This window comes from Polyodon spathula, chromosome 18 (genome assembly GCF_017654505.1).
Source record: "Polyodon spathula isolate WHYD16114869_AA chromosome 18, ASM1765450v1, whole genome shotgun sequence".
NCBI lineage: Eukaryota > Metazoa > Chordata > Actinopteri > Acipenseriformes > Polyodontidae > Polyodon > Polyodon spathula.
In genome coordinates this window covers 22,672,551-22,685,325 of record NC_054551.1, presented here as the reverse complement: position 1 = coordinate 22,685,325, position 12,775 = coordinate 22,672,551, and the positions used below count along the sequence as shown (strand labels likewise).

General features: G+C 36.9%; 1 protein-coding gene across 1 annotated transcript in view; it reads left to right on the top strand.

The window, feature by feature from the left end:
- Positions 1–896: 896 nt before the first annotated feature.
- LOC121331122 (carboxyl-terminal PDZ ligand of neuronal nitric oxide synthase protein-like) overlaps positions 897–12,775 on the top strand; it is a 93,412-nt gene continuing 81,533 nt past the window's right edge. Inside the window, exon 1 of the mRNA XM_041278335.1 lies at positions 897–1,059. The gene's annotated coding sequence lies outside the window, so the exon portion shown is untranslated. The remainder of the gene's footprint in view (positions 1,060–12,775) is intronic.

The following is a 12,775-nucleotide window of genomic DNA, read 5'->3' as shown; positions in this document are numbered from 1 at the left end:
ATCGCCAGGACCTTGTTTACTGACGCACCAGAACTGTTTTATTCAACTGAACGCAAGTCATCTTGTGTGTTTTACAATTGCTACAAAGTTACAAGGGTACCTATTAAACAGGATACTACTACTGTGACCTTTCATTGAGAGACTCCCTGCAATGGACCGCTGGAGATAAAGTTCTGTCAGGTTAATTAGACCCTGTTGCTTGCATCTGGACACTCGCTTTTTTTTTTTTTTTTTTTTTTTTGGTATTTAAAGACTCTGGATCACCTTACAGAGACCATGCCAGCTAAAACCAAATACAATTTAGTGGATGATGGTCACGATTTAAGGATTCCTTTACACAACGAAGAGGCATTCCAACATGGGATCAATTTCGAAGCCAAAGTATGTTTCATTTAAATTAAAAAAAAAAAAAGTACAGCAATAAAATAAACATTTGATCTTGAAACGAAATTAATAAAACCCCGAATGTACTCGGTTCTTGTTCCCCTGCTCTATTACCTGTCGCTTGTTCTTGGTACACTTTAGATAACTTTTGTTTCCCGCTTTTGAGCTTCAATAGTTTTCGTTAAATGTAGCATTCATGTGAATCCTGAAAACACTGGATTAACACCAGATTGTGTCAGTCCTGTGTGCATTAATCTCAGATGTCTTCAGTACAACAGTATAGCTGATGCTTATAAATATTCTGCTTTTCACTAGTACGAGGAATTTAACCGATTTTATTTTTTTATTTTTTTTTCAGTACATCGGTAGTCTGGATGTGCCCAGACCAAACAGCAGGGTGGAAATAGTTGCTGCTATGAGAAGAATACGGGTAAGCATTATAAAAGTTGCACAATAGTCTGTGCTAAGACTTTAGTCCCAGAAACGAGTCACGACAGAGTACTTTCTATATTGAGAGAAATATAACAAGGTGGCGGTTCAAGGAAGTAGTGCTTGTGTGTTCGCTTGGAATTCTGCTTGGAAAGGGGAATGGGCTGGCTGAGGTTTAGACCACTCACCTTTCTAACTCCGTGATGATGGACAGTTCAATAAACGCGGGATGGCACAAGAAGAAAGGTTTCTGATTGTTTTTTGTTTGTTTGTTTTTTATACTGAGATATAGCACGTACTTGCGTTTAATTTGAGGCCTCCTTAAAATGTTTTTTTTTATTGGCCCCCGGTGCCTGTTTGCGAAGTGTCCTGCGTAAATACCTGTAATGCATACCCAGTCGTCAGAGTAATAAGCATTGTTGTTTCTCCTTCAATGTCGTAATTCAATAAAATGTAATAGAAATCTGAAATGGACACATTATTATTCTATATTCTTTAAGTTAGTAGGAGTTGTTTGAGAAATCACGCGTGGAACATAAAATAAATGCAGATGTCTTATTCTAAACAAATGGTTGGGCAACCTCGGTATGGGTGGTCCAAACTGTACTCTGAACCATCTGTCACAACATAATGGAATGGTCAGATTACAGTACCAGTGTTTTACCTGGGAATAACACTGTACTATTCAGTACAATATTTAAATCCTTATTTCTGTTCAAACACATAGCCTATACATGTTGGTCACTGTAGCATTGATTTTTGTATCAGTTAATATTTGTATAAATGTTGCTAAAAATAAATAATCTTATCTTAGTATGAAAAATAGACAATTCTAATGTATAATTTAAGATTCACATTGCATATCAGTGTGATTTGATTAATCACAGACCTTTAGTACAGGTAACTTACAATTCAGGCTCCCCAATAAACCAAAAATGCCTAAAACGTCTCTGCAATGGACTTTAAATTATTCCCTGCAATTCTAGAGACCAAATCTGATCACAGTATCCAGTTTACTGACCATGCAGAATAATGCATGTGTTGTGTGTATATTCAGTGTACTGTAGTTGATGTTTTACTGTTAAGAATGTAACTGCTTCTGACCTTTCACTTACCTGTGTATGTGTATGCTACTCTGTACTTAAGTTCAGTATTTTTTTTATTTCTCCAAAACTGAAAATACTCATTCAGAAGGAAAACTATAAGTAGACAAACGATTCGACTAATGCCATCTTCTTTAGCAGTGTCTCATCCTTTAGCTTCCTGAAAAAACTACCTATTTTATTGGTGGTGGTTGTTGTTGTTGGTAGTAGTCATAGTATTTCTGTGTGTCCAGTACTTAAAAAGGCTACACAAGTCAAAGATCTGAAGGGATTAAGTTTGTGTACTATATAGTATTTAAATATGCATCATGCACTTAAAACGTTAATATATGTGCTTTTTACCCAGAAAAGACCTGGGTATTTTTCAAGCCATGTATCCAGTTCTGGATTTTCTGCCATTGCCGTTCTCTAATATACTGAGGCACAAAACAAATGCAACACTAAAGGTCTAATGGATTTAATCAAATATTTTAAACATAGCTATCAAACAAAATGTGAAAAAAATAATAAATACAGATCAAAGAATCATAAGTTTTCAGTATGAAACGTGACACACTGCCAAAATGAAAACATTACAAAGTTAATATCGTTATGACCTCCCTGAGCAATAACACAATCCTGGCAGCGTTGACGCATAGACTTGATCAGCCTCTGGATAGACAGCTGTGGGATCTTTCGCCACACTTCCTGTGTAGCTGGTTGGCTTGAACAACGCGACAGTCAGCATAACACTCACTGCGACGTCTCTGCACACGTCTTCCGTCAGGTCTGTCAGGAGCAAAACGGCATTCATCAGTGAATAAAAACACTCCACCACTCTTTCTGCCGTCACCTCCGATGTTCTCTGGCACACAGAAGATGGCGATTTTGTCTCTCAGCTGTCAACATGTTACCCCTGAACAGTCTCAGAGAATGCAAATCATTTTCATGCAGACGGTGAGCCACAGTCATTCTGCTGATTTGCATGTTTTATTTCATCCTGGAATTTTTCATGCTGTAGCCACTGCAGTTTGAAAATGATTACGCAGATGGACCAGTTGGGTGTGACGGTCCTGGGCCAATGTGGTGACCCTCTGCCTTCCAGGACGTGGCCTGTCCCACACAGAGCCGGTGTCCAGGTTTCTCTGGACTAGTCTGCTGATTGTTGGAGCCGAACATCTCATTCTCTGGGCAACATATGTCAGACAGGCTGCTTTCAGTTATGCTGTTAGCAACCAGGCGATCTTCATTTCTCAAGTGGGTCATGGTCGTATCTTTTGCTGTTCTTGCGTAAATTAAAATCATGTCTTTTGGAATGGCTATTTGTACAGATTCTTAATCAACTCCACTGAACTCAAATTCCAAACACTGAGCACTTGGCATTTATATGAAATCACATAACATGAGCTCAGTATTTTGTTATCCCAAGTAACAATACTACAACCAATACAATCTCTCACTATTTAACATTATGTATGTGCCCAATGAGCTATTGATGTAAAACTTTTGCGTTTTCAAGGCTGTTGCGTTTTCATTGTGCATCAGTGTGTGTGTGTATGTGTGTGTGTCTAATATATATATATATAGACACACACACACACACACACACACACAAACAGGCTAACTTCACTATAATGAACCCTTCATATAACAAACATGCGTTAACAATCCCAAAAGCAAGAACCATCTGGGTTTTTTTTTTAATGAGAATTAAAATGAGAATTTTTAATGAGAATTAGCCCTATTAGAACGAGCATGTACAGGATCGACCCAGATACTGACGCTTAACTTTCCCCAATGTTAGTGAAAGCAAAGACAATGTTTGACTGATTTAAAGGTAACGCTAATTCAAAGATTACCAGTATGAATGATGCATGACGAATGCATCGTTGCCTGTCCGTCATCTTCACACAAACTGCAACCAAGCAACGGGTGTGAGGAGCAATCTACGCTGGATAGTTTTTTCAAGATAAAGGACAAGTAATTACTGTATTCAACATATAAGTGTACATTCTTTCCATTTTCATTTCTTTACTGTTTTCTTTTAAACATACCTGTAGCAGGGTGATTGCCCTGCACAGGGGAAAATTGGTTTTGGTGTAATTTTATATGTGGAAACAGGTTTGTTTTGTGTGCTTTTTGGAGTTGTTATGTTTGATCAAGTGATTGTTTAGATGGGCACTCCATTGAGACTTGCTGCCTGCCTGTCTTCTGTTTGTGTCTTCTGTGTGTTGCCATCGTTGGTAGCTTCGCATGACCCGTTTGTTCTTTCTGTTTTGTGTTTAATAAATCCTGCGCGCCTGTGTCGGCGTTTCAACTCCATCTCCCATGTCTCTTTGGCTTGCAATGCAGTTTCCCACACATGTCACAAGTACCTTGTCACAATACCTTTTTAAATGTTGATCAATGTGAATGAATCTTCATAAAAGTACTATATTTTGATGTTCAATTCAATTCAGATTTGCCGTTCTGTCATTATTCTGATACAGAAAAATGCCAAACCCTATTATAGTGAACATGGGCGGATTGGGTTTTTTCTGCCGGGCGGTGACAGCCACTTTGCCAGGCGAACCGCTGAAAAGGCCTAGGGAGAACCCAGATAGATAGATAGTTGTGATATAAAAATAAATAAAATTAGGGCTGTCAACTGATTCAGAAAGTTAATCACGATTTAATCTTGAGATTTAAAAAAATGAATCTTAATCTTTGTTTTAATTGCATATTTAATTGATGCAATTAGTGCATCCATCTCATTTAAGTTTGTTTTATTACTGATGCTATTATTGTTATCAGTATCATCATCAACATCATCATCATCATCATCATCATCATCATCATCATCATCATCTCCCAAAACCCTGTTTACCTATTTCTGGATTGTTTAATATTTTTATATTTATTTATAATCCAACATTGTTGTTCAATTGTTTGATCCAGTTACTCACCTTACTGCATTTAAATTATCAGTTGTCTTTTACAGTTACCTTTAACTGATGTCATTAATTTCCATTTAAATAATAATAATTTTCTTTTATTAATAACTTGAAATTGCTTAAATAAAACAAAACATTCACTGAGTAACGGTTATGTCTTCTAATTTTAAATAATATCGTTTAAAAATAGATGTAGAAATACAAAATAAGAATCCATTTTTTGATCTCAAGATTAATCAAGATACATTTTTCGCTTAACAGCCCTTATATATGTAATCTACAACATGAAGACATAAGCCACATCTGCTCCTGCAAGGGATCCTGGCTCTTTTGTACAGCGGTATCGGCTCTATGCTTCAAAGCAGGAGGTCCCTGGTTCGCGTCCGACCTCCACCTGTGAAAAGCCCACTGCTTGTGGGAACTGAGATTCGCCACATATATGTTTCACCAGCTCCTTTTGAGAAAAACAGTTGTCAGTAATCTTCTTTGGCAGGATGCTTCTGAAATCTTAATTTCAGTTGACATGGAAGTTTTCTGTCTATTAGTTACGGTGTGCAGCCTGTCGGTTTTAACTTTGTGATAAAACGGGGGAAGTTTTCTAGACTGCTGTTGCTTTACGCTGGGGCTCCCATGAGACTGCGGAGGTCGGAGTGTCTGAATTGAGAATAATTGAGTTGGGAAAGCTGTTAAGCAGTTCATGATTTGCAGAAAGCTCTTTTGATGTGGAAATTAAATACATCAACATTCAATCATTGCAAATACCAAGAAGCAAGGACATAAAAGGGTATTGATGTCATGGAAGTCCCAGTTACTTTGTATTTCCAGAATATCTTGCAGGTGGTTAAATTGACCCTGAATTGATCATTATTTCTCAAAAAATGATCAAAGTAATCTGAATCCATCTGAACATTTATTAAAACGACATTTTAAGGGAGTGCTACAGTAAGTACGACTTATCTCCCATGTTTTTTTTTTATTTCAAATGTAAACAAATAAATTATATATATAATTAAAACACACACACACACACACACACACACACACATACATATATATATATATATATATATATATATATATATATATATATATATATATATATATATATATATATGCGTGTGTATGTAATATCTATATAAAAGTAGTTTTATTGTGCTTCATTTCTCTGTATAATCTTTAACTACTGATGAAAGCACTGACAAGTATTAACCTGTAGTTTTGAATATTTAGAAAATATATTTTGCTGTACTCAGTTGCTGTTCTCTGGTACATGTATGGTTTTATAAGAAGCTGCAACAGATTTTGATGTTTACCGCAAACCCTCTCCAATAATAAACAACAAAAACAAGAGCATACATATTGTAAAACAGCATGTGATTTAACATTTCATTCTTGATCGAAAGCCAGGTCAGTTAAAACAGACTTTAAATGAAAGCATTACGTTACCTTGTATTTACTGTGAAGAATATAAAGCCAAGTAAAGGGCTATGTGTTTGGAAGGAGGACTGTGGTGGTTCATTGGCAAGGAATGAATATCGGCATGATTTGACTAACTGCTCATGTTGAAGGAATTGACAGAGCCAGTGTTTTATATTTTGGTCGCCTTACTTGACGTGAAAGTGACACTAAAATAACTTTCCTTTAGTCGACCTGTGTTTGGATTTAGGTGTGGGTTTGTGTTAAAATCGGCGGCTTTTCCATGAAATACTTTTAAAGGTAAGTAAACATTCCTGTTTGGTTTGATGGAGCATTTTAATGTGAGTTGTAAATGTGTCACAAAGGGGAGAAGGCAGTGACATTGCTGGAAACTGATTAGCAAATGCCCTTTTCTTACTCTGTACATTCCTTATTGAGTGATTTAGCTAATTGATTAGCTATCTCCCAAAGCTCTCCATGTGCTAACCTGTTCTTGGTTAAACAAGTGCTGTGTAATGATGCATACCAGTAGCTTGGGAGTAGGGATGCAACGGTTGTGATTTTACTTAATCAAAACCGGCATTTTCATATCATTCCAAACTGAACAATACCAATAAAAGACCTATTCACACCGGATGCCACTACAAGTTATGTTGTATTTATTTACATAGTTATGAAATTCAATAAGATATATATGCATACATGCAGTGCAGAAATATTCACCCCCTACCAATAATGTCACATTTTGTTGAATTCCAAATAATGTGTGCACAGTTTTTCAAACAATTATTTTTTTTTTTTAATTCAATACTGTAGTGGTTAAACTGAACACTGTTATATGAGGAGGAGGTTAAATGTCAGCAAATAATATACCAAATGAAATTTACTGGTTGCATAAGTATTCAGCCCCTTAAGTCAGTACTTGGTAGAAGCACCTTTTGCAGTAATTACTGCTATGAGTATTTTTGGATAGGTCTCTACTAGCTATGCACAGTAGGATGGTGACATTTTTTCCCATTCTTTACAGGAAAATTGATCCAGTTCTGATAAGTTTGTTGGGGATTGTTGACGGACTGCAATCTTCAAGTCTCGCCATAAATTTTCACCATGCCTGACAGTTGGGATGGTGTTGACTGGGTGATGTGCATTGTTGGGCTTGCGCCAGATGTAACGCTTGGAATTTAGACTGAAAAGTTAAATTTTTTGTCTCTTCTGACCACAAAACATTTTTCCACATGTCTGCAGTATGATCTACATGCTTTGTCACAAACTCCATATGTGCTTTCAGATGAGGCTTTTTGAGTAATGGCTTCTTTGAGTTGCAGTTTAAAAGTCTTTATCTACTTGAGGGAAATTATCTACAAGTTAAACCACTTTGAGTACACACAGGCTGAAACCTTTTCACTAATTTTGTGACCTTTCAAACAAATCATTTGCACCTGAGCTGATTTATGGCTGCAGTAGCAAAGGGGTTGAATACTTATGCAACTGAGATTAATCTGTTTTTCTCTGTAGATCTTATATATTCTATATGCAGTTTTTTTTAACGTTGTCAGTGTGGATTAGGTTGTGTAGAGATATTTAATGCCGAGGAGCCCCGATAGGTTGGGTGTGTGTAGCATGAATGGGCACCCTGGGTGCCAATAAAAAGGGAGCATGTGACATGTCAGATAGGCCGCTATATTGGTTAGAAATAATCTCAAAAATGTTATTGGTAGGCTTGCTACTTTTCAATTTCAAGCCTGTTAACCATCTAATAATAATTTACAAATCATCTCTAGTTTGTGTAGTTTTTATACTTGCTGTCTGTCTCTTCTCTGTTCCGCTCTGAATGGTAGGGGGCACTGTCAGTCATCTCAGTGGTCCATTAGTAGGTTACTGTAGTTAATTTTAACAAAACAATAGTGCTTGCTTTCTGATTTCCTCATTTTCCCATAATTTCTGTTTTTGTATTCTTTGAGATATTTCTTGTGCTGCTTATCATGAAGAACAAGGCATTCTGCACTGCTATAATCAGACATTCCCCCATCTTGCCTGTGATATTTGACGTGCAAGTCTGAATACAAAAATAGCAGTGAAATGTCTTGGGTGTAAAAAAAAAAAAAAAAAAAAAAAAAAAAAAAAAAAAAAAACAGTGAATAAACGCTATAGTGTGTGTATAGCCTTTTAGAAGTGAAAAAGCTGATGATGTAATTTTTTTAATAATTATTAAAAAAAGAAGACGGACAGCGTAATCTGTTAATATTATATGTAGACCTATATATATAATATATATATATTATATATATATTATATATATATATATATATATATATATATATATATATATAATATATATATATATATATATATATATATATATAATATATATATTTTACAGTGATGCTAATCTGGTCAAAACCGTATTGAAAGAAAATAAATTGTTAGTTGAGGTCTCAAACCATTGTGAAACTGGGTTTTTCAGTTATAAAGTTTCTGTTTTATTATTTGTTTATTTAGCAGATGCCTTTATCCAAGGTGACTTACAGAGACTAGGTTGTGTGAACTATGCATTAGCTGCAGAGTCACTTACAACAACGGCTCACGCAAAAGACGGAGCACAGGAGGTTGTGGCTTGCTCAGGGTCACACGATGAGTCAGTGGCCGAGCTGGAATTTGAACCAGGGACCTCCTGGTTACAAGCCCTTTTCTTTTGCCACTGGACCACACAGCCTTTTTAACGAAAAAATACTGGATGTCAGCTGAACTGATTATAACCGACTTGCATACTAATTTTGTAACTAATGACTTTCTGGACCACAGTGACATAGAAGCCAAGGAATGTATCTTACAACTGACACAATTTTGTTTCTTTTTAATTTTAAAATGCTTTTTTTTTTTCATGGTAATCCTAATGAAATAATAATCATGGCTTAATTTAAAATGAATTGAGTAAGAGGGTGTTAAGGGGGCGTTTTAATTTATTTCATCTCCATGTTTAATTATAAGACCCTTCTGTTTACCTGCTCTATAGTGATTGACTAGTCCTCCAGATGACTTTTAATATGAAAAGCGCCCATGAATCATTATTGCATTCTTTGGAGAGCTACAGTTCCCTGACCGATAACTCGGTACCTGGTTCGCTATTCAGATACAAACATCAACAGTCTGTTAATTATCCATGATTCTAGGAGGCACAATATTTGATCAGGAGAAAACACATACTATGTTTCTGTAGTATACAGATCTGAATTGACGGTATATTATATATGCCACAATTGGGGTTATAACAAGGTCGATTTTTTTTTTTTTAATTAGTATTGCCATGGGCTTTAAAGGAAATATTCATGAATACGAAAGCTTACTTTTGCTTTGTTTTGTGCATGTTTCACCTTTTCATGTTTGTGCTTTTCTCAGAGTGACATATAGGCTAGACTTGTGTGCTAGGTTTCGCATTATTTGTGTCCTGTCGTTTTGACTTGGTCAGGAAGCATTATAATGTAAAAAAAAAAAAGAAAACTCATATAATACTTCTTTGTAGTATGTAGGTTATAGAGACAGATTAATTGTGTGGTATAGTTTTCAAGATGTTTTGCATTGTTTTGGGCTGGCTTTCACCCCCTTCCATCTGTAAATTAACATGTCCAGAAACATTTATCCACAAAAAAAACAAGTTACTTGTGGCTCCTCATAATTGCAAAAAAAAAAAAAAAAAAAAAAAGAAAGTAAAAGAGTACATGTACTGCTTTAAAATATTTGTATAAATGCTTTGGATTATAGCCAAATCAATTTGAAATGTCTATGTGAGGCTAGGAGTGTGTGCTGGAAGTTTTGCCAAGATTTGTGCAAAATGAAACCAGTTATAGTGTTCACCATGTAGTGTGACAGGCAGAGACGGATGGATGGACAGACAATTTGTTTGTCAAAAAGCAACGTTGTTGGGCTTAACTGTTCTCGCTGTAACAGAGGCATATATGCATATATATATATAGAGAGAGAGAGAGAGAATGTTTACATATAGAGCATGTGTACATCAGTTCAGTAAAGTTCTGCCTGCACAGCAAAATTGTTTTGATTTTTTGGCCAAAAAGCACAATTGTTTTGTTTTTTTCCCCACTCCACTATTTTTGTTTCTTTTTTTTTTTTTTAAACTTTCTCAGGTGTTGAAACGAGGCAGATTTAAAGTGGTTCAGTAACAGTTTTGAAGGGGTGTCCAAAGACTCCACAAAGCCCTGGAACATTGGACAACGTTTAAATAAGAAAAAAAGGGTCTTAAGTCTGAAAACTTGCAGGTTTTTCTCTGAACTCCACTCAAAAGAGCGTATCTGATCGCCCCTTGCACCACAGAGATAACACAGACATAAAGGAAATACCGCATGCTTCTGCAACCAGCGCACAAAGAATATTACGGACATTTGCAGAGCTTTGCAGAGAATTTATCAGTATCTACGTCTATAAAGAAGTATGTGAAAAATACAGCAAACAAGAGGTGGAGCTTGGCTGGAGATGCAGGACTGTCCTTTTGCGATTCAATACCTTTTAAACCTGTTTTACTCTGGGGGAAAAACAATTAAAACCGTGCATGTAAAACTAGCAGTGCGTGTGAAAATAAATTAGACCCGACACGCCTGACAAGTGCTGAATAAAAGGGTTAATTTTTGCATCGTCCCGGCTGCTGCCTGTTAAAACCGACATTGTTTGATCTACTATGCTCGACCTGTAGGGGAGTGGTTTGAACTACGTCACCGCATTGACGCGTTAAGACCGGCCCAGGGACTGCATTGGGTTCACATATACAGATAGGCCGGCCCTGAGGCTGCATTGCCTACTTTAGGCCGCATCAAAAAACTGGTCTAAATTTCACCCGGCCCAGGGCCGCCTTTTCATTTTTTGAGCATTCACACGTGAGATAAGGGGGCCCTGGGCCGGCCTAAACCGCATGTGTGAACGGGGTCTAAAACTACTGGGCTTTGTAGAGTTATGAGTCATACTGTTATTGTACTTCCTTACTTTTTTTATTTTAGCAAATTAGTAGCCAGCAAATAAGAAAACATCTCATCTGTTTTCTGCAGGTAAGTTTAATAACTTCCTGAGACCTTTAGAGAAAGAATGGAGATTGGGTGGTTCAGATCATTTCTCTTTTCACCTTTTAGTTTTGACACTGAACAAAACTAGATAGGATGCAAGCCAGGCAAGATGCCAATGAATTTGAATTGATAGCTATGGTTTGCTAAAGTTGGTGAATATAGTTCTTTCACGATTTAACAGATGTATGGTTTCTTGAATACTGCACTGGCTGACAGGTTGTTTAGAACATTTATGCGTGGTACTGTGTAATGCATTTCTACCAGTGAGTCACAGCTGTGGCAGGTACTGTATGATTCAGATGTGTATGAGGTTTGCCTACACATTGGGTTTTTTGTTCTTCAGTAGTTGGACAGATAGCCATTGTGTCTAAAATACTACAAATTCCATTTGGAAGCAAAACTAACAAGGTGAGGTGGTGTATGGAGCATTTGTAATTGTCCTGTGTCTTTCAGTGCTTTTATATTGATAGAAATACTTTTACTGGATAGAAAACAGATCTACCCGTCTTCTCTTTCTCCCCAAGATATAAACTTCCAACCCCATCTCTAATGGAAGTTAAACCTCAATGCCTGGTCAAGTCCACAACCGTTTGATGCTTAGGGCAACACTTCTCTGTGTAACAAACCACTGATATAACTGGGGGTACCCTTTTAATAACAAGTACTGCAGTCCAGCATTAAAATTAGCAGAGTAATTTATTTTCTGAAAAACTGAGTGATTAGGTTAGGGTCTGCAGTTGGGTCATTACAGCTTGAAACTTCTGTTGTGTACATAGTTTAGAAGTGTACAATGACATGGCATCCCTTGGGGAGCTTCAGTCTGAGATGACTGCAGATTACAGCTACATATTCATTTGTATTTCTGCACTATCACATACATCTTAAACGTCAATACTTAAATTGTAATTTGAAGGAAAGGCAATGTTTAATGAAACCTTAAAGTTTTAAAACACAAGGTTTTTGTTGCTTTAGTAGTTGGCAATTGTGTGTTTTTTTTTTTTTTTTTTTTTTTTCCTGATCCTTTTCTCCTGATTTTAGAATAGCCAATTACTTTGACTCGGGAGGGCAAAGACGAACACACGCTGTCCTCCGAAACATGTGCCGTCAGCTGACTGCTTGTTTTCACGCTGCAGACCCACCATGCAGCCACCTCGGAGCTACAGTGTCAGAGGACAATGCAGCTCTGGGCAGCTTATAGGCAAGCCCGCTGGCGCCCGACCAGACTACAGGGGTTGCTAGTGTGCGGTGAGCCAAAGACACCCTGGCCAACCTAAGCAACATCCCCCAAAAAAATCATATTAAATATTTCTGCAAGATAGCAGCACTACTAATCCCTATATCGTAGTCTCTAGGGCAGGATCTAATCACAACGCCTCAACTTGACTCCGTTAGCAGGAGTGAACTCGAAGCGCTCCTTGTTTTTCTGCTGTCCTTCTGTGTGTGATTCTTGGAAGTTGTGTTCCAG